Consider the following 24,782-nt stretch of genomic DNA (forward strand, 5'->3'; position numbering starts at 1 on the left):
CCAATGCCACTGATTTTCAAAGGGAAAGCAATAGAGAAACATTGCAAACAAAACAAATGTCGCCAATTGATAAAACCGGCATCATGGATAAAACTTACTAAGCAAAACAGACGCAAGGTGTGACGGTAAACATCTGAGTCCCAATGGTGAACACCTTCTCAATAGACATCTAATGCAGCCGAGTGCTTTATGACTTAATAAGTCCAGACCTGAACATCACCACCACCACCACATTCAAAACAACCTCTAATTCTCTCCTGTCAAGTTCTCGCCTCAAAAATGGAGGCAATTTGGGTCCGGTGCACAAAAGCAAAAGAGGTGTCAGTGTGGTTCCTCGACCTATACCTTCTAATAGACACAAAGACATTAGAGAGCGCTCAGACCTCGTGAAATCTGAAAAGGGGCGAACAGAGAGGGGCAAAGTGGAATAGCCTATACACTCCAAAACTCATTGTCTCTATAAGTAGTTCTGTCTTGTTTTCCAGTACAAATATCGAAACAGCCTTCAAAACTATTTACGTGAGACCCTAATGTGACTTATTTTTTGAGAAACGACTCTGTAAAAAAATGCTTACCTCCAATTGTTAGGCTATTTTAAAGAGCTTTAATCTTATTTAACATATAATAAATCATTTTGTTAGTATAAATAACTGTATATAGGGTTCAGCGATGTCAAGTAGTATTTTTGACTTGAATAAAACCAGTTTTTTGACCAAACCTTTTGCAGTGTACATTGACTTAAGTAGATTTTTCTTACACATTTATTTTTTAGTTTAATATGCTGAATATTGGATGTTAAAGGTTCTTCATGAAACCATGTCAATATATAAGCTATGTTTTTAAGAGTGTTTGGAGGATCGTTTGTCTTAGCTGGTTTAGTTCACTGACTCGCTTTAATAAGGGGCTACTTTTACCAAAGGATTTTGTCAAAGCTATTCGACAGAAAATATCAGAGCTTCAAATAATTCATCACAATTAATCACATCTCACAAAGTTTCTTTTAATGCTGTGTACAAGGACAAATGAGGTGAGAGGGGACTCAATAGAGGGAGAGAGAAGTGATTGGACATTCAGTGCTGGTGCTTATCAATGCATCTGTCTATCCATCCAAGCAGCGCAGCCACATCTCCCCTGTGATCTCTCTCTCGCTCTCTCTCTCTCTCTGTGTAATATCTGAAAGAGGGGAAGGAGGGGTGAACAGCAATAAAGCAGACAGCCACCGCAGCTCTGAGGCAGGCTGGATCAGGCATAAGTCAATAAGCTGGAACATTGCTCTTATGACTAAGGATATATTCTGAGCCTCCTCTGTGAGCCCTATGGCAAGGCTAGCCTCATTAATACGCTAAACGCTAAGTTAGCATTATTAGCCAGCATTTCCCAGACCAATTCTCATTCAAATCTCCACAGCAAGGTGTTGCAAGTCTCAAAAGGCTGGTACCTTGTGAAAAAGAAGTATACTTTAAGAAAAACATTTATTATGGAAATATCCTTTCAATTAGTGTGAACTGAATGTAATGTTTTTGTACACTTAATTGCAAGTTATTTACAATTAAATTAAATATATTATGATAGTGTAAATGTACTATAAATGCAATTAGTTCAGCTCGAGAGTGCTTTTTGACCGACTAAACAGGATTATTGTTTTTAATTTAATTGGTTATATGTACTGCTGAATGCACTGACTTATTACAATGCCATGTTATTTAATTTCTAAATATATTTCTAATTAAAAACTTGCAATTAAGTTGTAATTTAGTACTTTTTAAAGGAGAGGTCTAATGCTATTTCATGCATTCTGGCTTATGTACACTGTTGAAGAGATGCATTGCAAAACAAGACCAAAGTTACAAAAAATGAGTTGGATGTTATGTGATACACTCCTTCAGGGTTCATATAAGTTTCAGAAAGTTTTTTTTTTCGAGCATGGCCCTGTATGGGGTCATAAAAAGCAGGACAATCATTGTTTTGTTTTTTCTCTTCTGTTTTCAGTTTTGAGAATTGATCCAGAGAAAGGGGTGTTTATTGATGTATGCTGGCTGGTGTCATGTTGACAATGTCTTAAACAGAACCACACATAAAGACATGCATTGGCAAGTGTGTGCATGTGTGTGTGTGTGTGTGTGTGAGGTCTTTGGGAGTGCAGTGCAGTAGAGTTGCAGTAATTACATTTTGCTCCAGCAGAGGAGGAGGAAGTTTAAACACAAACACTCCCACTAATAAGCCTCATATCAGCGCCATCACACTGTCGTCTCCCATTGACGCAATGCATCACCTCATGAATACTAAATCTAATCTGTGACCTATCTCCCGAGAAAAAGGTTAAGTTAAATAAACGTAAACACTATTAGAATCCGGATATAAATGTGGAAACAAGACAACATTTAAAGGAGACGCTCATCAGGTTGTGAAAAAGAAGTATTGAAGTTTTTTTTCTCTTTTTTTTAAGATTGCTTATTATGGACATTATGTATTGTAAGGAATATACTTAAATATGAACTGAATGTAATGTTTTCAGATAATTAAATGTATGTTATTTACAATTCATTTACAAAGATTTATATTAAATCCAATTAAGAATGATAGAATTTAATTTAAGAATGATTGAATTTAATTCTGTTGTCTTTAAAACATGGTTTAAGTTTACTGCTGAACCAAAATAAATTGTGTGTCATTTCCTTTGAAACTTGTATATCATGTATTTAAATTTATTTGTACCTGCACACTTGTAATGAAGTTTCAACTGAGTTACAATATAAGTTTAAATGTAATACAGAATAACACATTACAGTTAAAAATATCACATGATTCATTATATTATATTAAAATATATTAAAATTAGTACTTTACATGCGCTAGTCAACACACCAAATAAATGTATTTTATAAAGAATGAAAAAAGATTCAAACAAAATGATTCAAAATGTACTTTAAAGTAAAACTTTGAATTTAAGATTATTACAAAGTGCACTTAAAAGTCTACTTAAGTGTGTTAAAACAGTGTACTCTTTTTAAGTACAATTAATTGCAAGTACAGTTCTTAAAATATATTTTTAAGATTTAAATCACTGCACATTTACTCAAATTAAGTGCATTTTATTTTCTCAAGTGTCAAACGACCTTTTTCAAATGCACAGACAATCATTTGAATTAAGCCAGGTTCTCTTTTTAACTTATTCTAGCCACACACTTAGACAGGAAGAGACAGGGCCACAGTTAGTTTGATCTTTACGCGACACTTAGGTGTAAGTACATTTGTTGGACATAAGTAACAAGCTGAATAGGTGTGCACAAAGATATCGGCTTTCAATTATAAACGTCTTTTAAAAATCTCACTTCAAGAGCGTCACAAATTTTCTAAAATCCAGTGTTTAGTTCTTCCTCAGAAAAGCATTTAGCAGATTGGTACCATGGAAACAAGCCTTTGTCTTCTGGAACACATATAAAAGTGCATTTAATTGTGATTTATATGCACGTGCCCCGTCTGAATCGGGTTATATAGTCCAAAAAGAGTCCTTGGGCATGCCATCGGAGGCTGAGGGCTCAGAAACTCTACAATGAAAGTGTGTGAGACAGACACATTTCGACAGTGACCATGGCTCTGTCAGCGATGGATATTGAGAAGGGACTGCGTAAAGAAGCCAGAATCCTGTCACAAATAGCACCTCCATTACTGATGTGAGGAGCAGGGAGATGTACTTAAAGTGATTTTCTTCTCTCCCGTACATCTCGCTATCTGTCTCACTCTACCTCTCGGCTGTGAGGAAAGTGATGTCATCCCGACTCTCGTTTCACAGAAGCAGGGAAGTGTATTTTCCTATGTTAGACACATGCCAGCGTCTGATGCATGCATGCACAACAACAAACCCTCCACCTTTTCCCCATCTCACTCATCCTCTCTCTTTCTCAGTCTTGGCTCGATCCGCAGCGGTCCACCTCTTTACCTCATGTCCATATTTAAAAGTGCCAGGAAAATGGAGTGATTTAATCAATGGGATGGAGGAGAAAGAGAGAGGAAGAAACAGACAGAGATTAGATCATTGTACAGATGTAAGTGATGTAATGTGCCTCGCGCACAATAGCATTCGTATGCACTGCCCATCCCTTTTCTCTATTTCTCTCTATTCAAGGAAAGCAGGCGAACAGGTCAAGAGAAAAGTGAAGATGAGCATGAAGCCGCAAACCACATGGTTCACACTTGGAATGCAATCTGCTGCTAGAAGTACAAGTGACAACACCTTTAGACTGTGGCTGGAAGAGAGAGAGATGGGAGTCAACTAAAACAGGTCATCTTCAGCTGCACTCTTACGCAAGCTGGACTCATTATCACACTTATACACTCTCACAAGAACTTATTTAACAAAATCAACCTGTAGTTGACCTTTTGGACAATGTTTGTAACCCATTTTAGATCTGAAATGTTTGAATGGAAAGGATGTACATTTAAAAATATATATAAATGACTGTTCATGCACTACCATACTAAAGTTTGGGCTCAGAAAGTTTTTTCTTCTTCTCTTTTTGAAAGAAATTAATACACACATTTAATACTCAAAAGTGACAGTAAATGCATTTATAATATTATAAAAGACTCCTATTTCAAATATATGCTGTTCAAATATAGGCTGCTCTTTTGAACCATATTTATTCAACAAATAATAAATCAAACCAGCATATTAGAATGATTTCTGAAGGATCATGTGACACTGAAGACTGGAGGAATGATGCTGACACTTTAAAATGTATTCTGATCGAGAAAAGGTTATTTGAAGTATGAATAATATTTCAAAATATTACTGATTTTTACTGTGTTTTGATCAAATAAATGCAGCCTTGATGAGCAGAAGAGACCCCAAAATTGAACAGTAATGTTAGTTAGCTTGCTTTGCTAGTGTGCATGCTATGTTACCATGTTTAAATCAGTAATGCAGAGTAACAAGAGACCAAAGATATAATGTAATTCATACAGTAGTGTAATTGAAAATCTTACCATATCGTTGTACCATTTGTGTATTAGGCCTATCTGATCTATATCTAAATCTACCTTTTAAAACCAATACTATAATGTCAGAGTCGTACAATAACTGTTAGTTATGTGTGTGCTACCTATGAGAAGGAGGAGCGAACTTTGATTGAATCTGTGATTACTCTATTTTATACTTCAGTCGTTGAGTATTATTTGCCTTGATATTTTTTGTTTATTATAAAAAGAAACGCAGTGGTGGAATGTAACGAAGTATTTGTACTTCGTTACTGTACTTAAGTAAATTTTTACGTATCTATACTTTACTTAAGTAAAAAAAATAATGCATACTTATACTTTCACTCAAGTAGATTTTTCAGCAATTATCTGTACTTTGTACTCCACTACATTATTAAAATGCGTGTCGTTACATCCTTCCGAATCTTGCATAAAAAATTTTTTGGTCCGACTGACGTTTTGGCGTTGCTGGCCAATGCACGTTGAAACAGATCGGAGATCTGATTGGTCAAAGAACTCGTGGTGTCAACATAACAAAAATATCACACCAGTATAATATTTGTTTGACGTAAGTTAGTGGTACCCTAACAGGGCAACTTCTTTAGCTGGTTATTAGCACAGCAGGGACGATAGCTTGCTAGTACGTTACATTTTTGGAGATGAGCAAACTACTGCTATATCTGTACATTCGTAGTTGGCTAAAATAGCTGTTTGTTTTGACTCGATGAAAAAATGTTCAAACTTTTTATACGGCGTCGGCCCCTAGCTTCTTTACCATTCAACATTGGGTATTTAGTTGACATTCACAAGTAAGCATGCAGGCAAAACTATATCTTGGTTTGATTCGATTGTGAACAATTTTGCACTATGACAGTTGTTTTTCGTCAATATCGTGGCATTTTTTAGAATTTGCAAACATACATACATACATATATATATATATATATATATATATATATATATATATATATATATATATATATATATATATATACAGTACAGGCCAAAAGTTTGGACACATTACTATTTTTAATGTTTTTGACAGAAGTTTCTTCTGCTAATCAATCGTAACATCTGCCTTTATATTGACTTCATTGTTTTTCACATAGGTTCTGTTTTTTTTGTCCTGTTAATGTTAGGTTGATCAGAGTTCTAAATAGCAATATTGCTTGCATGTTTTAAGAGAAGCACTCACCCTTGTCAAATTTTGTTTGGTGCTTATTTTTTTCTCATTCTAATGTGTTATACATTATTAGCCTAATGCTTTTGGACTTTCTGTAATGAATGGAGTATAAGCCTCAAATGCAGTTTTAGCTACGTTTTCCCCATGCAGGCCAAGGTAAAGGACTAAAGCAACTGTTGTTGAGCAGAATAAACTGGTCATACAAATTTGATTAAAGTGTTCAGAATAACACTCACCTGTGTACTTTTGAGTTTTTTTTACTGCTCTTAATAGTATAGTAAAAATAAAATAAATTGTATGTCATAATTGGCTTAGCTTAATTATTATTTAATGAGTAATAAGTAAATAACCCGATTTTTACAGTGTCAGTATTGCACAACAACTCTTTCCAGTACACAATAGATATTGTTTGTGATTGTTACAATTGAACAGCCCAGACATTGAGACAACTGATTGTACTTTTACTTAAAAAAATACTTTAAAGTAAATTTAAAAGTATGTACTTATGACTTTTACTTAAGTAAGATGTTGATGTAGTAATTATACTTTTACTTAAGTATATATTTTGCAGGGTAGTTGTACTTTTACTTAAGTACTAAACTTAAGTACTTCCTCCACCACTGAAGAAACGTAAACAATTCAAAGAAATGTAATTGATTACTAAAACTGCCTACCAAGGTTTTGATGTATAGTGTTTTACTTAAGTTGTAAGTATGAAACGCTTTGAACTTAGGCCAGACTCAACTTACTTCACCTAACCTGAGAGAATAATAAATAGTAAGGTTAAAAGTGAAATCCCAAATCCCAAAATCCCAAACCGGTTAAAACCAACCACTCTGGTGGTGTATAGTAGGATACAACCTCAGTATATAGACCAACTGTGAAACTAGGCTACTCTGTCACACACACACACACACACACACACACACACACACACACACACACACACACACACACACACACACACACACACACACCATACAATTACATATACTTCACTCACATGTACACTGCTCCACCTGAAGCTGCTTGAGTGTTAATCAGGCTACAATTATCTACTTTAATTCTCACAGCCAGCATGTGCGGCTCTCATGCCTACACATACTGCATCACACAAATGTCATCAAGATACTTTTGTCTGAAGATTTACAGCATGCTATTTCACATACTGTACATCACAGACTTAAAGTGTTCATGCTCACTTGCACGTACAACAACAGTACGTTTCACAGTTATAAAACGTACATGGAAGATACAATAAATTCACGAGTCGTACCATGAACACCTGATCATACAGATATTTTACACTTTCTGCAAACAACACATGTCTCATGGCACCCTCGAGAGAAAGAACAGTGCGTGCGGAGTGATTTTGTGGCGAGCTAGAAAGAAAGCAGTGAAGGATGTTGTGACATTGGCCTCTCAGCGGCACGGAGGCTGGATTGATCAAAGTGGGAGGATGGACGGATAGAAAACATGGAGTGAATGAGTGGAGGTGGGGTTCAGGCTTGGCTCGTGGAAAATGGGGGGAGGACAGAATGCTAATGGCCACGAGACACAGCTGGCTACAGATGCTAAAGGACGGAGAGAGACCTGGAAAACCACATTCTCCTTTTGTTTTGGGCTGCTTTTAGCTGATGATTTGCTTGTGACAGTGGAGTTTGTGGAGGCGTATTTTAATTTCAGTTCGCTGTAAAAGAACGCTTCTGCTCTTAAGTGACATAATTAAAGACAAAGTTAGAGTAAAACGAAGCATGAAATCCTGATGAGAGCAATGAGATTGAGCCGTCTTTCTGACTCACACACTCAGTATTCTGAAGGGGTTTTGTTAACATATTAAAGTCAACTGATAACCCATCCTCTGCTGTATTTACTAAATACTATACAATCTATAATATTCTTTTTATACTACTTTAGACCAACGACACTAAGCAACGCCTATATGATACTATATTGTATATGCTCTAAAATGCTAAGTTATGCTGATAATAATATTGGTTCTGGTTTGCTAAAACTAAAACTATTAAAACGTGTTTCGGTAGTTGAAATATTGCTGAAATAAAAATAAATATTAGATGAAAACCGTGAGCTTTAAAAAAGTGTAGGCATAACTAGAACTTTTGTCTCGGCAAATGAAATAAGATTAGGTTATAGAGTATTACAATGACTAAAACTACAACTAAAATAAAAATAAAGTTAAGTAGAAATATAAAAAATTATAAAAATGTCAAGAGCTAAGTTACAAAAAAAAATGTAAAATGAAAATATGAATAGTTATTCAAAATGTTAATAAAAACACTAATAGTATAAAAAAATTAACAAACATTTTTCATAAACATTGTTTTGTTTGAAGTATATTTAATCAGAATGAAAATTGTGTCATCAGTTACCCTGTTGTCTCGACTGAAATCAATTTTAAAACTAAATAATAGCTAAAACTAAAGTAAAAAAAAATAAAAATGACAAAAACATGAATTTACAAAAACTAATTAAATTAAAATGGAAAATAAACATGAAAGCTAATTTAAAATATTATCAACACGGCTACGGTTTCACATATTTTGCAAAGAAAGTTTCTGCTTGTTGTTATTTAAGGTGTATTTCCTTTAAAGAAAAATAATTCAAAATCATTTATCCATCCTCATGTCACTCCAAACCTGTATAGGTATATTTCTTTATCTCTAAAGCATAAAATATATTTCTGATCTTTTTTTATAATATCTATTCATTGATGATACTATATGAAGTGATCATGAAAAGGTATTTATCCATGTTATTTATCCAGATTTAGTTATTTACATCTGCCCTGAAATCAGCTGCTTTGTGTTAAAGCTGCGGCGAACCTCTATTCCCATCAGCCCCCTCTGCTCTCTGACCAGCGTGTGCTTCTCAGCATTACACTGAATACATGATCGTATTGGGCTGATAGGGTTTCAGAGCTACATTTAGAATGGGGAGATAGAGGAAGAGAGGAATGAATCAGAGAGAGGGATGGTGGGGTGCATGCACATGAGAGATGCTTAGTGTTCAAACTGGCAGCTAGATGAGAGAACGAGAGCGGAAGAGAGTGAGACAGGGTCATAGAGAGAGCACAAGAGAGAAAGAGAGAGACAGAGAGGCGGGGAACGTGAGAGAAATTGTTATCGCAAAAATAGATAGAAATAGGGAAGATGAGATGAAGAAAGAGAAAGGGGAGATGGAAACAAAAGGGTCAAATAGAAAGTGAAGAGAGAGAGAGAGAGAGAGGCAGATGCAGAGGGTGAAAGGGAAGATGTGTGGTTTTAAAATAGACAGACGTGGAGTGAAGGCAGAGTAATATTAGTGTGTGCAACTACCTCCCTTTCCATTACACACACACACACACACACACACACACACACACACACACACGCTCACGTTGACCGCGCTGTAGGCCGCTGCACAAGCGTCAGACTGTGCCTGTGTGCAAAAACGCCAAATAAAACCAAGAAACATCATACAACCCGTTCAATGCTTTTGTTATACTATTTAAATGTTTGGGATCTGCAAGATTAAAAAAAAATCTCTTTTGCTCATCAAGGCTGCATTTACTTGATCAAAAAACTGTAAAAATTGTAATATTGTGAAAAAGTATTATCATTTAAATGAACCATTTTCTATTTGAATATACTGTAAAGTGTAATTTATTCCATTGATGTTAAATCTGAATGGTCAGCATCATTCCTCCAGTCTTCAGTGTCACACGATCCTTCAGACTTATCAGTCTAATATACTTATACTAATATTCCTTTCATTTTTTTGGCAACCTTAATATATATATTTTTTTCAGGATTATTTGACAAATAGAAAAATAAAATGTCAGCATTTATTTGATATAGATATATGACATTTTTGTAACATAAATGACTGTCACTTCTAATAAATTTATTGCATCCTTTCAGAATAAAAATTATAATTTCTTTCAGAAAACACTTACTGACCCCAAACTTTTGAACAGTATTGTTAAGAAATGCCATCCAAAATATTAATTTATATAATAATAATTTTAATAATAAATGTATTCTAATTATGTTTTATTGAACATTTTAGCAACTATGTTTTAATGTTATAAAAAGGTAGTACTGTGATTGTGAAAAACCTGATGCAGTATCATGATGTTGTGGCTGGTTGTTATGTGGTTGCCAAGGTGTTCAAAGTGCTAGTCAGCTCTTAGGCTGGTTGCTAGGGCATTATTTTGTAGATGATAAGGTATTTTAACTTTTTGTTTGCTGTGCGGTCTCTCATAAAACCAAAGATGATTTTACAAAGAGCTTTTGATTCTCTGGTGCTTTAAAGAAAGCAAGACGCTGACCTGAAAAACATCTGCCACTTACATAGCTCTTAATAAAAAGCAGGTTTTTAAACCAATAAGAAATCTTGCCCTGGCAACTTACTGACATAAGATTAAGTTGAAGTAATAAAATGACTAAACTGAAATAAAAATAAAAGGTAAACAGAAATATTGGGGGGGGGGGGGGGCAAATATTAATAAAAGATGACTAAACCTCGTAACAAAAATAATAACATGAACCTAAAATGAGCACTAATATAAAAATAAAAGCTAAACCTTTATTTGAACAGTGTGTGTTGTTCATATGGCTGTGTATGTGCGATGAACATGATGTTTGTGTGGATTATTGTTGAATTGATTTGCACAGCTTCAGTATGACTCACAGAAGCCATGGTAATGCTGTCTGCCTTTCTCCACACACTCACACACACACACACACACACACACACACACACACACACACACACACACACACACACACACTAATCATTTAGACCCCCCATTTGTCTGCCTCCCTCTCCTATTAGAGATCTACACTAACACACACTTCATTTAGCCCAACTCACCTCTCTCTCATCACACCTCTCCACCGCACATACACACACACACACACACACACACACAAGGATCTATCAACAGAGCACATCCTCATCACATAATCACACACACAGTGTACAAACGTAAAGACACACACACGCATCCATCCGTCCGCTTGCTCTGCCTCCCCCCCGCCTCTACATCTGTCTCTAGTGCTGCTGTGTGTGTGTGTGTGCATTCGAATGCGCGTCTCTTTAAATGTGCGTGAACGCAAGTGCCTAAACTCTGAAGATGTATTTATGTATTCACACCTGAATGAGCTTGCAATTTGTGTGTGTGTCCATGATACATACAGCTATTCTGAGTGTGTGTGCATGCACTTCAAACCTTGCATATGAAAACAGTGAGAGGATTAATGTCTTCAGACGTGCATGTCTCTCATGTAAACACACACAGACTATGGCACACTCTCATCTGTCCAGTACAAAGGTGTGTGTGTGTGTGTGTGTGACTGAGAGAGAGAGAGAGAGAGAGAGATGCCACTTAGTATGGTTTGTCTATGATATGTATGGAATGGAATACTGCTGTTTTTTTAATAGTATGCAGTATGCATTATGCAACACTAAACATTTCAAACAGCAGAATGCTATTATTGTTGCACGTTGCATGTTTAATTTAGTGATGACTAGTCTTTAGTAGGTTGAAAAGTAGGTACAAAAAATAGACTGCAAAAAACAATATAATGAGTAATGACCTCATCATGTAGCACGTTAGTGCCTTCACATTATCATTTTAGAAATGAAAATAATTATATTGAAATGTTGTGTTAATATATATTTTGGCACCATATACTGGGTTAAAAAATGTGTTAAAAATTCTGTCTGTAATTATTTTTTGTTCACTCATCACACTGGAAGGAAGGTGAACATATTGCGTTATGGGATACATTATTTCTCACAGGAATCTCTGTTGCATAGTGCACATTTCAGCAAATTTAGCAGGTCATCTGAGTATTCCTTGCATAAAGAAAATGATACGCACATACATGCAAAAGTAATAGTAGTATGCTAGTATGTAACTCCAAGACAGCTGCAGTGTGCTCTGTTGTTATCTACACAATTACTAGGTAAATATATTAGACTACTTTAGTATTCCATTTAGTATTCCAATGTAGAGTGTTATTTTGGTATTTCATGCATACAAACCCCCTTCATGCACAATATGCATACTGCATTCTGCAGAAACAGTGTGAGTAGTAGTATGTTAGCATGCTATTCTAAACATAATGGCAGTGTACACTGTAGTATACAAGACATTTTGGTAAATGCAGTAGGTTATTTTGATATTCAATGCATACAAACTCCTTTCATGCACAATTTACATAATGCATACTGCAGAAATAGCATGAGTAGTAGGTTAGTATGCTATTCTAACCATGGCAGTAGTTTTTGCATACTACACACTTTGGTAAATTAAGTAGGTTAACTCTCTTCATGCATACTATGCATACTGCAGAAGTAGTATGTGTAGTACTGTAGCATGTTATTTTCAAGCACAGTACCTCACATTTGTGAGTCTTGGTCTGTGTGTAAGACTGTGCAGTGCTCTACACCCTGATTGCCTGTAGCAGGATGCAGGTGTTAGAGGAGTCTAGAGACAAGCTAAGACGGCCAACAGAAAATGAAATGCTCTGTTTGCATGTCTTAGTGTGTGAGCGGATGAGTCCAGACAGACTAACTGCAGCGGGAGTGTGTCCGGAGAATGACTGACATTAATAAAGGAAGTGTGGCTAGTTAGCATCAGACGGCCGAGAGCACAAGAGCAGTGTGCTCTCTGACTATCTAGTGTGCCTGTGTGTGTTTCTGTAGAGGAGGGGTCTGTTCTGTCACTCCAGCTTTCATGGCGTCCGCTTTGATGGGCCCTCCCAGGCGATGGAAGCACTCCAGCCTACACACAGTCATAATTACACACACATCTGCAGACACACTCATCACCCAGTCAGACAGGCAGTGTGTTGGACATCTCTGCTCTCTGCATCCCTTCATCTGCAGTGGGCTCTCTTTCTTTCTTTCTTTCTTTCTTTCTTTCTTTCTTTCTTTCTTTCTTTCACTCTGTTTTGACGTAGCGTGTTTGCCGGCAGCACGCCTGCGCCATTATCAGCGCCGCCAGCACAGCTTCCCCATTGTCTTTGCCGATGGTAAAGTGCCGAGGGCATTGTTTTCTGCTGGCAGGGGGCCTGTATTCACACACAGGAAAGTTCAGAAGCCTCGTGCCCCCTCAGATTTTTTTTTAGCTAAGTGGATTTTGAATGCAAATTGAAAGGCAAAAAAAAACAAAAAACAATCTTTCATAATTAAAGGGACAGTTCAAACCTAAATTGTCATCATTTAAATGTTGTTCCAAACCCGCAAGAGTTTCTTTCTTCTGCTGAACACAAAATAACATTTTGAAGGATTTTGGTAACCAAACAGTTGCTGGTAGCCATTGACCCCCATAGTATGGAAGTATAGGAAAGAAAAATGCTATGGAAGTCAATGGCTAATGCTTTGGTTACTCACATTTACGAGTTTGCAACAACACAAGGATAAATAATGACCAAAGTTTTGGGTGGACTAAAAGTTGCACCAATATATACCTATATATATTTAGGTATATATGTGTGAAACAAAAAAAAAAAACTAGTTTATTTACCTAATACATGTTTTTAGCCTTAATGGGAATGATTCAGTGGTGCAAATGATCCCAAAGGTCTTCTTTGAAATGAGTTTCCTTGTGAATAAGTACACTTCATAACATACTTACATACTTTAAAAAATACTTGTCACTCAGTGTGAACTGAATGGAATGTTTTCATGCATTTAATGATGTTCTTTACAATTAAATGTAAAGGTATTATAGCTGAAATTTTGTTTAAATTAAAATAGTTGAATATAAAAGTGATTTTTCAGTACACTTTATATGTGGTTTATATGTAATTGCACATATTGTAATTACACATTTATAATAATGTTGTAATTTACTATATTTAAAATGTAAAATGCAGCTAAACTGTCAGAGATGATATTTTTTCCCCATTAGAAATCATTTCAATCATGAAGAATCAGAAGAAGCCATATACTTGCAAAAAGAATAATATTAATGTAATAAAAAGCCACTTAAAAAAAGTCAAAAAGTGCATTTAAATGCATAAAAATTACATTACTTTCTTAGACTGAAATCTGTCATCATTTACAGATGGGGGGGGGTGTTTTTCTCACTCTTTTCCTTAATTTAGTTATTTAGTTAAAAAATATAGATAGATAGATAGATAGATAGACAGACAGACAGACAGACAGACAGACAGACAGATAGATAAGTATATGTAATAATAGAAAAATAAAGAAATAAATGACTTGATAAAACAATTTTATTTCCTTTATTTACTAGCTTCTGTATTTATTTTTATATTTATTTAATTATTTATTCATACATTTATTTGTTTTTCATATTTATTTTATATTCCCACAAGTATTTATTTCCAGATTTATTAAATCATTTATTAATTTAATCATTTATTTCTTTTTACTTTTCTGTGGTCCTTGCAGAGCTCCAGTGAATAATTCTTTTTTATTTTACTGTAATTCTTTCTTTCTTTCTTTCTTTCTTTCTTTCTTCCTTTCCTTCCTTCCTGTCTGTAGGTTTGGTCCTCCATATCCATTGCAGTCTGATTCATCAGTAGGTTAAAAATTTTTTATATTTGTTTTGTAGTAAAACATCTGATAAAAAATAATACTTAAATAAATGAATCAGTGTTTTTTTTATTTGTAGTTTTTATACCACAATAATAAAAAACTATAATACCTTAATAAAGTCTTCACATACCAAAGAGAATACTGTTCATTGTACAACATTCAAGTTTTTTTTTCACAAAAAGTAATGCCGAATACATATATATATATATATATATAATTTCAATCAAAATATTTCAGAATTGAGAAATTACTATTAGCATCATAACTACTCTAGAACTACAGTTATTAATCATCATCACTTTCTTTAAAAGCAAGAAGCTGGACAAACTGAACAACTGCAAAAAAGATAACATTTTGAACTTGATTGTTATTTTGTGTTTTACATCAGGTTTTACAGTGTGTAAAATCAGTTTTATTGCTCATAGTACTAAATGTCGTTTAGTACATGCATACTCAGTATCCTTTTTTTTCTTTTTACATTTACCCAATTCATAAGGCATATTTCAATGATTTCACAGCTTTAGAATTTACTCAATAAATTTGAAAACGAAATAAATTGTAAATCAATAAAATAGAATAAAATCAATAAATTGTAAAAATGTTAAAAAGAAAAAATGGAGTACATCATAGTTTTAGAAATATATTGAGATATCTAATAAATGAAGCATTTCAGGTTTAAGCATAAATATTACTAAATTGTATTCAAGATGCACGTTCTGAAAACAAGTATGTTTTGCTTCTCAAGTAAATTTATTGTTTTAATGATATTTTTATTGCAATTAAGAACAAGATGTTTGAAGTACAATGAAAAGAGGACAGAGAAATTATATCTTCTGCACTATTCAAGAGGTTTAACAGCATTTTGTGAGGTGTGTTTTCATGGCCAACTTTACTGCACTGTCACTCCTCATGTGTCTCATGATGAAGAGATCGTCTTTGTCGTCCACACCCAACACACACACACACACACACACACACACACACACACACACACACACACACACACACACACACACACACACACACACACACACACACACACATGCATGTTCCTCAACACACACAAACGCTGCCCCTGATAGGTGAAGGCTGTTTGATGCAGCAGCTAGACATTCAAAAAAAGCTATGAGATCTTCACAAATCAAACCAACGCTTTTTCAACTTCGTCAGCTTTTGTAGTGCTATGAAAGCACTAGTTTTTGGTTCATTTTCAAAAGCAGAGCCCGTTTTGACTATAGCACCTTGTTGTGTGGTCTTTATTATAGCGAGGGCCTTGATGCTAACGCTAGGCTAAGCGCAGTCTCTCCCTCTCGCCCTCCTTCTGACGGTTATATAATTCAAACGGCTGTTTGAAGCTGCAGAACTTTTCAAATGCTTTTTGTGCTTCTGTGATCATGGCAAGAAAAAATTCATCTGCAACAGCCTGGCTTAAAACCACCCTCTCATCTGTTGTCGGCCCCTGAGAGTCGTTAAAAATCACACACAATTTGCTCTGCGGCGTCCGAAAGCAGCTTCGGGGATCAACCATCGCCACCCAAAATCTCACACCAGCGTCTACCTGTAGGTGCCCTTGATAGTGTCGCACTCTAGGCCAGGATGTGCTGATGCAAGGAGGTAAATTGGACTGCGCAGCTGGTCTCTCCTGAGGGGACGTGGTATGGATCTCATACAGTCAGAATTGGGATGCAAATAAATCACATGGAAATGATTTCACTCTTTCTCTGTGGGGGCTTGAACCTGCGGCCTATCATTGTGCCAGGAGGCAAGCACCACCCACAAATGTCAGAAGAACAGAAAAGGAGAACATTCACTGGAATCGAACACGCATTACCCACATGAATACTGCAGTTTCGGAGCAGTTTTGCTAACCGCTAAGCCATGGTATTAGCACTGGAAACATTACTCCTTAATAAGAAATCGTAAGAACCGCTCTTTCATTAAGGAATCGTTTCTCAGCCGTGAGGTGCATGTTTGTGTGTGAGGTGTGCGCATGCGTGTGTGCACTAGCGTTCTGGGCCAGTGGACTGGTAAATACAGTGACTGTGGAGTGGAAATGAAGGCTGGATCTATTTGGAGACACGCTATATGTCCTTCCTCCGAGCTGGATGACATCCAAGCGATTTAACTGTGCTATACCACCAACGCCATACGTCACGCTCCCAAATGCACACAGATGTGTATATCCAGACACATGTGGAGGTGAGGGCCGTAAACACACACACAAACATAAACAACAGGCCATGAGTTCATTAAGCACAACCACACACATACACAAACACGCACATACACACTTCAGAAACAGAGACCTCAAGATTACACAGAACACATTTTCTATTAACTTTACACCATTAGCCACCAAAGAACCATTTTTGCTTTGATTACCCTTACAAATCTTATCATATGTCACAGAAAATCTTGTAAGTGGTGCACAGCAGTTTTGGTGTGTCACAATGTGTTATCTAACTGATATCTCAGAACAGTTTCTCTATTGCTTTATTCTTTTAGTTGTATATGGTTCACAAATATGCGTACATTAACATTAACTTTCCAAGGTGTTTGAACACAGCTGTGTGAAAACAACCAGCCTATAATGGTAAAAATCCACCCACGCATTGTTTTATAATTCCAAAAAATCATAAACAGTCTCTCTACACATGAGCGGTTCCAAACTATGCCGACATAGTCGGTAAAAGTCCCGCGCATTAGCAATGTTGTCTGCTCTATTAGCATATTCATACACAGCCCTGAGTTAGAAGCTGCAGTCCGCCATTACTGTTCTCTTGCTGTAGCTGGAGACACAATGTCAGCGCCAAAGAGCCATCAAAAGTGTTGTGTGCTGGTATGCACCAACGAACATAGGAGTCTCCAAAGACTGCTGAGGACACGGTGGGTAACTTTCATTTTCGAAGGAAATGTCCCGGGAAAAAATGGAAAAGTCCTATACTTTGTTTCAACATTTTACACCGGACTGTCCACAAACTAGGGTCAGTTCAGCGCTGGAGTTGTGCAAATATTGCTTCTGAAAGAGGGATCAATACCAATGCTTTATGTGCAAAAGTCCAGACACCAGACAAAGTAACCTTCACGCATCATATTTTGTTTTCCAAAAGAGCTGCATAGCTCTCTGTAAGGCTAATGTTGCTAAAGCTACCATTGTCTCTGCCTGTTTTCACTAATGCTGCCTTCACGTGCTACCAGAATGATCATGAATAGGAATGTGGTAGTTAAAAATTGCGTTTGGAAGCAAGGTGCACCTGCGAGCATGAGCTCTTGAAGCTCTGCGACTCTTCTGAGAATGGAGAATGGTCTCCAGGTTTTCAAAACAAAACCCTCCAGCAGATAGGAAACGCACCCGCGGCAATAGTGTTAAAGTAGCCTAATTCCGCCAGAAAACGATGGACTTGGCAACACTGGAAGGGAGACGGGAGCACCTACTCATTCTCATTTAAAGGGGACATACACACAAACAGAGCGTTTTGGCTCATACCCAAAAAGTGGCAATTTCAAGAAGCTATAAAAATGATCTGTGAGGTATTTTGAGATACAACTTTACATATACTGTACACTCTGGGGACATCAGAGAACAATGTAAAATATTGTATCAATGCATATAATGACACCTTTAAAATAATTATTTTCTATTTCAGTATGTTTTAAAGTGTAATTTATTCCTGTGGTGTTAAAGTTGAATTGTCAGAATCATTACTCCAGTCTTCAAAGTCACACGATCCTTCAGAAATCATTCTAATATGCTGATTTGCTATTTAAGAAACATTTATTATTATTATTATTATCAATATTGAAAATATTTGTAGAAACAATAATACAGTTTTTTTAAGAATTCTTAGACAAATAAACAGCATTTATTTGAAACAGAAATCTACTACATTAAACTGTGTTTTTTTTCTTAAAAATGTGTGTGTGTGTGTGTGCATAAATATAGAATTTTAAATGACTATTTTGAAATACTGTCTTTTATCGTAGCATATGCAGAGAGATGGCCATAAGCAAGTGGTTTACACTGCGACACTACCAAAATATTGTGGTTTAAGCATCCTGACAGCAATATTTACTTTACGACATTGAGTTTAAGGCGGCAGTGTCTGTTTAATTTGGCCAATAGCAGATGGAGTGGGGCTATGGAAACCAGTTTGGAAACAATAAGTATTTTTGATATCCATTTGATGCTATTACTGTGGGAGAAATCACACACATCAGCTTTAAACAAATCAGTATTTTTGCCTGTGTACACAGTTTGTTTATTTATTTCTTCTCTCCATCCGTTCATTTCCTGTTCTCCGCTCTTTAGGAGCAAGACTGCTGAGCCTAGTGCTGCAGAGACAGCAGCATCTGGAGATAAATAATTCCTCCATCGCTCCTCTCCTCTCTTCCTCCCTTGCGCGCTCTGCCCCGTCCTGACCTAATGGATCTGTTTTGAGCCGTGCCAGATTGTTGCTCAGGACTCTCGCACCTAGAAAACAGCGGAAGGGGGAGGGGTGCTGTCTTTCCCTCTCTTCACCTCATATCCGTCTGTCTCTGTCTCTCTCCATCTACTCCTCCCCCTGCCTCTATCTAATTTCATTCCTATTACCTTCTATTCTTGAAAGAGGCGATGGTTTCCGATCTCCCTTTCTCTCTCTCTTTCGTTCAGTTTTTCATGGTTGTTCTCTGACTGACCCTCAGGTGTGTGACAGTTTCAGGGGATTGCATCAGTCTCCATGCTACATTCAGTATAGTCCTGACAAAATGCAGTATAGCACCATGTAGAGCTGGGAGGCATGATGGTATATACTGTGCAATGGTGAAATTTGTCAGCCACTATATATTTTGCTTGAATGTTGTATTTGCGTAGACAGGACTGCATTTGGTTATTTTCAGTACACATGAGAGTGATGAGATTATGTCGTGTCCCAAACAAGTGACAAAGAACGTGTTATTAAGGGAAGTAACTGGGTTTTGCCAACCAACATCAAAACTGGCTGCATTAATATAGAATTAACTTGATGTGTTTATATCAGCTATTTTGCAGCAGCTTCAATATGGCTCATCCAATCAGAATTCAAAGTCATTATAATGCTAGTTTTAGTTTTGCGTGTTGTGTTTATTTGTGATGCTGTTTGTACTTTTGTGCAAGATGTTTAATTCATTTATGATAATCCGATCTTTTGCTTTCTGTCAACAAGTTTTAAATAAAAATATGAAATAATGAAGTGAGATGAAAAAAAAGAGAAAATATATTAACATTTACTGGATTAGCTAAATATAGCATTATACTGTTTATATATTGTTTCAATTATTTATAAAATCTTATTTTAAGCAAAAATCTAAGAAAATATGAGAGGTTTTTTTAAATAAGAAAGTAAATGTCAAGAAAAAATAGTAAAAAGATGTTCTCTGAATTGTCTGATTATTTTGAATTCTGAATAATTTTCAATTAAATACATCTTGTTTAGATATTTATGGAGCCCTGCACATGACATGCAAGAAAAAAAATAGATTGTGCCCATGATTTACTAATTTGTTCTCTTGATGTATTAAAATGTGCACATGATTACTATTTCTTCCCTTGATCGTGTGCACAATTTACTAATTTGTTTTCTTGATTTATTAATTGTGTGCACGATTTACTATTTTGTTAACTTCGATTTATAAATCATGTGCACGATTTACCTTTTTGTTCCCTCGATTTATAAATCACAAATGTATAATTTATAAATCACATTTGCGCACAATTTAGCAAATCGAGGAAACAAATTAGTATATTGTGCGTACAATTTATAATCCGAGGGAACGAAATAGAAAATCGTGCACTTGATTTAGCCTACTATTTTTTCCTGCATGCCATGTGTGGGGCTCAGTAGATATTAAATATCTAGGGATTATTTTATTGAAAAAAAAAAAAAAATAATAATAAAAAAATAAGAATGCAAATATAAAAATTATTATTATTTATTTTTTTGTTGGCAGTTTACTGGTTTGTATCCATCAAGTTCCAAATACATAACAATGATAATAATAATAAATGTGAAATCAATAAATTAAAATAAGTATACACTTGTGAAATTTTATGTAATTTCCTATATTATCAAAAAGTAGACAGTGATTATTCTATATTTATCTGTATTATCATGAATTATGACAAATACTAATAATATATTACGAAAAAATTAATTTATAATTACATGAAATGCAAAATGACTCATAGCGTGATTGTGATAAGATTGTGATCATACCGCCCACCCCCTTGCATGTGTGTGTGTGTGTGTGTGTTTGGCACATGATCTTGTCTGCTGATGTCTTGGGTTGTTTTACATGCAGAGTGATGCTCTTAACCTTGGGAATACAGTTGCCACCTTTTTTTTCCTCCATCTAGTATGCTATTACAGATGTTGGTATCAATTTTTCCGCCTTCTCTCTAATTCACTCACATATTCATGTCATCCCTCCATTTTTCTCCCCCTCCTTCATACACCTCTGCGTTCTCTCTCCACTCCGTATCTGTCCGTCTCACACATACCAACACACACACACACACACACACACACACACACGTCTCTAAATGGATTCTTGCGGAGGGGGGCTGTCCAGAGCATCAATATCAGTCAGCTGTGACACTGCAGTCTCAGTGCAGCGTTTAATAGGTTAGAGCTGTCTTACCCCTGAGCTTTCTTGATCAAGGGCATGGTGCATGCAAAATAACACACACAGTATGAATTCCCTTGAATGCATGTTAACAGACCTTTATGCTTTACCGAATGTCTCAAACACAAAACTGTCCTCATAGTATCCCATAAACACAGGCTATCATATGCATATGCATGAAGTGTCGTCAACATAAACACAGGAGCATGCCGAGTATGGCACAAACGCACAAGTTTTTTTGTTCCTCTTGATTTCGACTCAACATGCAGCCCCTGTTTAGCACATTCTAGAACGTCTCAATCGCAAAATCATCCTCATAGTATCACATAAACACAGGTCTTTATATAAGGCACATACTGAATATGCATAATGCGTCTAAATATAGCTCTGCTCTATTGCAGCTGCATATCCATACATAAATACAGAGCATGATTCACATCTAGACTGAATGCCTTTCTTATTGGTAAAACACTCATAAAGATTCTTTTTTGTTTCACGAAGAACCATTAACATCAATGGAACCTTTCCATTCCACAAAATGAAAAAAAAAGGTTCTTTAGAATATTAAAATGAGCTGTGTATGAGCTGTGTATAAGAGTGTATGAGCTTGTACTACATAGTAAGTACAGTGTTGACATGAACACAATGTGTAAAGAATATAACCCTCTCATATATTATCTGTTGCTAGCGCTGTAGTTTTTGGAATGGGTTTCGCACGGGAGCAAACTGATCTCAGATCAGGCTCGGAGGACAACGGCAAACACATGGGCATCCTGTTCTCCAACACGCCCCCCTGTCCCCATGCATGCAGCTGTGGAGACGCACAGCAGCGCTCCACTCCCCCAGCACTCATCCATCCATCCATCCGCTCGCACTGACATTAAGCCCCTCAAATGTGGAGTAACATGGGTCTCTACCTGCGGCGGTGCCTGTGCCTGGATCCCGGTCCTCTGGATCAGGGCTGCAGCCTCCTGCAACGAGGAAAATGGCAGATATTCCCTGTCAGTGGCAGACTCGTCTCTCTCTCTCGCTCGCTCTCTCTCCTGCGTGTGTAGTCGCACTCGGTCTATTTCACTTTCTACCTTCCCTTTGCTGCCATGTTCGGAGCGGAGCAGGGCGGGGGCTGGGGGTGGGCCGTACGGGGTTGGGGGTGCTGTTTGGAGGAGAGGAAAGGAGCGTAAAGGAGAGAAAGGGGGCTCAGGGGGATAAGAAAGCAATTAGAGGGCAGTCCTCTCTTACTTCCAGATGGAATGTATAATGGAATTAGCTCAGGGGGGCTCGCAGCCCATCCGCAAGCCAGTGAGAGATGGATGGAGAGAATGCATGTGTGAATGCTGATTTGTGAGGGGGGTCGATTGAAGACCACCTGCTCTAGCTGGAAGAGAGAGAGAGAGGACAGAGATGGAGGGGAAAGATGTCAGCTTCAAAGGGTGTCTCACAGGTTAGCGATCTCTCATCAGATCCGCTGCTGAAGCATGTGTGTGTGTGTGTGTGTGTGTGTGTGTGTGTGTGTGTGTCAACAGAAAGAGTGCGGTGTGGATGAGGCAGGAGTTGAAAGAGTTCACTCAGATGAGGAGACACCCACAGGAAAGAAAAATCACAAATGGACACCCGGTGAAATTGAAATGGGAGTTTTGTGGTCATTTATATGCTACATGGACCTAATTAACCTTTAGCATTTTTTTAAATCTACAACCAGGCTGGTGACTCATCCTGCACTCACAGGCATGTGCAAATTTTCGTCCAATCAGATGGTCTCTATCTCCCCCAAGTCACCTGCAACCGATTAGCAATAATAAGTAGCAAATAGATACATAAAAGATACATAAGTGAGATTTCCTGAGCTATTTTCCTCCGGGGAAAAACACAGAGGTTGTGGGGGGAGATTTTTATGATGCAGAGGCTCATGCCTGGGACTATGACTATGAAAGTGTGTGTGTCTGTGTCCTCACTGACAAGATAAGAAGTGTGTGCACGTGTGTGGTCACAGATTGTGCCATGAATAAAAATAAGCCGAGCATACTAAAACCTTTCTGCCTATAATAGCAAGTCCCCCTCTTTACGCTCTCCTTAGCGCCATCAAATCAGAATCCAGAATGCAGTCTTCAGTATCACTGCACAACAACCTTCATTTCTTATTCCTCTCTGTCGTGAGTGCATCATTCACATTAAACAACCGCTCTATATTAAACGACTATACTGCTTCATTTCTGGTCGTGCTCTGAGGCTTCCTGACAGTATTTCTCTCTTGAAGTTTACCGTCAGAGCCCAGCAGAGTATCCGATTGATTTGGGATTTAATTTCTCTCCAGACGTGCGCCACTGTGCGACCTTGAACGACGCAAGACCAGACTGATATTTTACAAGCGGATTTTGTATCTAGACTGAAATGTCATTGAAAGAATCTTATATTATAATTTTTCCCCAAGTGAAATTCAATGTATGTAAAACAACCTCCTAAAATACATAAAATAAACGAACTAATGAATAAGTAAATCATCATACACGTATAATAAATGCAATCCATATATTATATGCATACTAATTCTTCTTAATCGTTTTTTTTTTGGTGTTTGTTTTTTTACTTGAAGTCTTCCATACGTTGCTATATGATTTGTAAAGGTGCATCGCATCATACACAGACAGACAGACACAGATTCATTAATGGCTCACTGAGGGGGAGATTTTGTCACATGTTCGTCTCTTTGGGACATACTAATGAGGCCACTGCACAGCAATTAATGAATGTCTGTTTCTTTCTTCTTCTTCATTACTTGCTCTTTTAGCGATGAATGGATGCCTGACACAGAGGAATCATGTTAATGAGCGCTGGATTAGGAGAGAAAGGGATCTTTGGGTCAGACGCTCTCATGAGCACATGAGCCTCGTGATCAATGGAGAGGAAAGATGTGTGTGTGTGTGCGTGTGTGTAAGGGGAGAGGGTGTCTCACTGTTACCATAGAGACGAGAGGACAGTGGTCTTGAACATCACTGCTGGGCAGGAGGGATGCTCAAACAAGCTGTGGGAAAGGTTATAAACGCTGGTGTGCATGAAAATAAGGGATGGATGAAAATAAAGCTGAAGTATCACTAATGTTCTATGTAAACAATCTAGACGTGATTTAGAATGTCTGAGTTTTACTTGCCTTTGCACTGCAATGATGTGAAAAGGCTCAATGTCAGAACATCTGTGTCGCCGACTACTACACAGTCTATGACTGCCAGAGGAAGTAAACACAGCTCCATGACACACGCGCTGCCATTTAGCGGCGACACAGTGATACACGTCTTCCTCTTGAAACGCGTGTGTTGATGATCTGACCAGAGCTGTACACTAAACTCTCGAGCCGTCCGTGTAGTGGCCGACATGTAGAACAACACATCGAAAAGACTGACTTGGATTT

General features: G+C 37.0%; 1 protein-coding gene across 1 annotated transcript in view; it reads right to left on the reverse strand.

Annotated features, from left to right (window-relative positions):
- The window catches only part of LOC132148844 (retinoic acid-induced protein 1-like), a 48,774-nt gene extending 26,314 nt beyond the window's left edge, over positions 1 to 22,460 (reverse strand). Inside the window, exon 1 of the mRNA XM_059557586.1 lies at positions 22,297 to 22,460. The gene's annotated coding sequence lies outside the window, so the exon portion shown is untranslated. The remainder of the gene's footprint in view (positions 1 to 22,296) is intronic.
- Positions 22,461 to 24,782: the final 2,322 nt, after the last annotated feature.

The sequence above is a fragment of the Carassius carassius genome, chromosome 9, assembly GCF_963082965.1.
Source record: "Carassius carassius chromosome 9, fCarCar2.1, whole genome shotgun sequence".
In the NCBI taxonomy this organism is placed as follows: domain Eukaryota; kingdom Metazoa; phylum Chordata; class Actinopteri; order Cypriniformes; family Cyprinidae; genus Carassius; species Carassius carassius.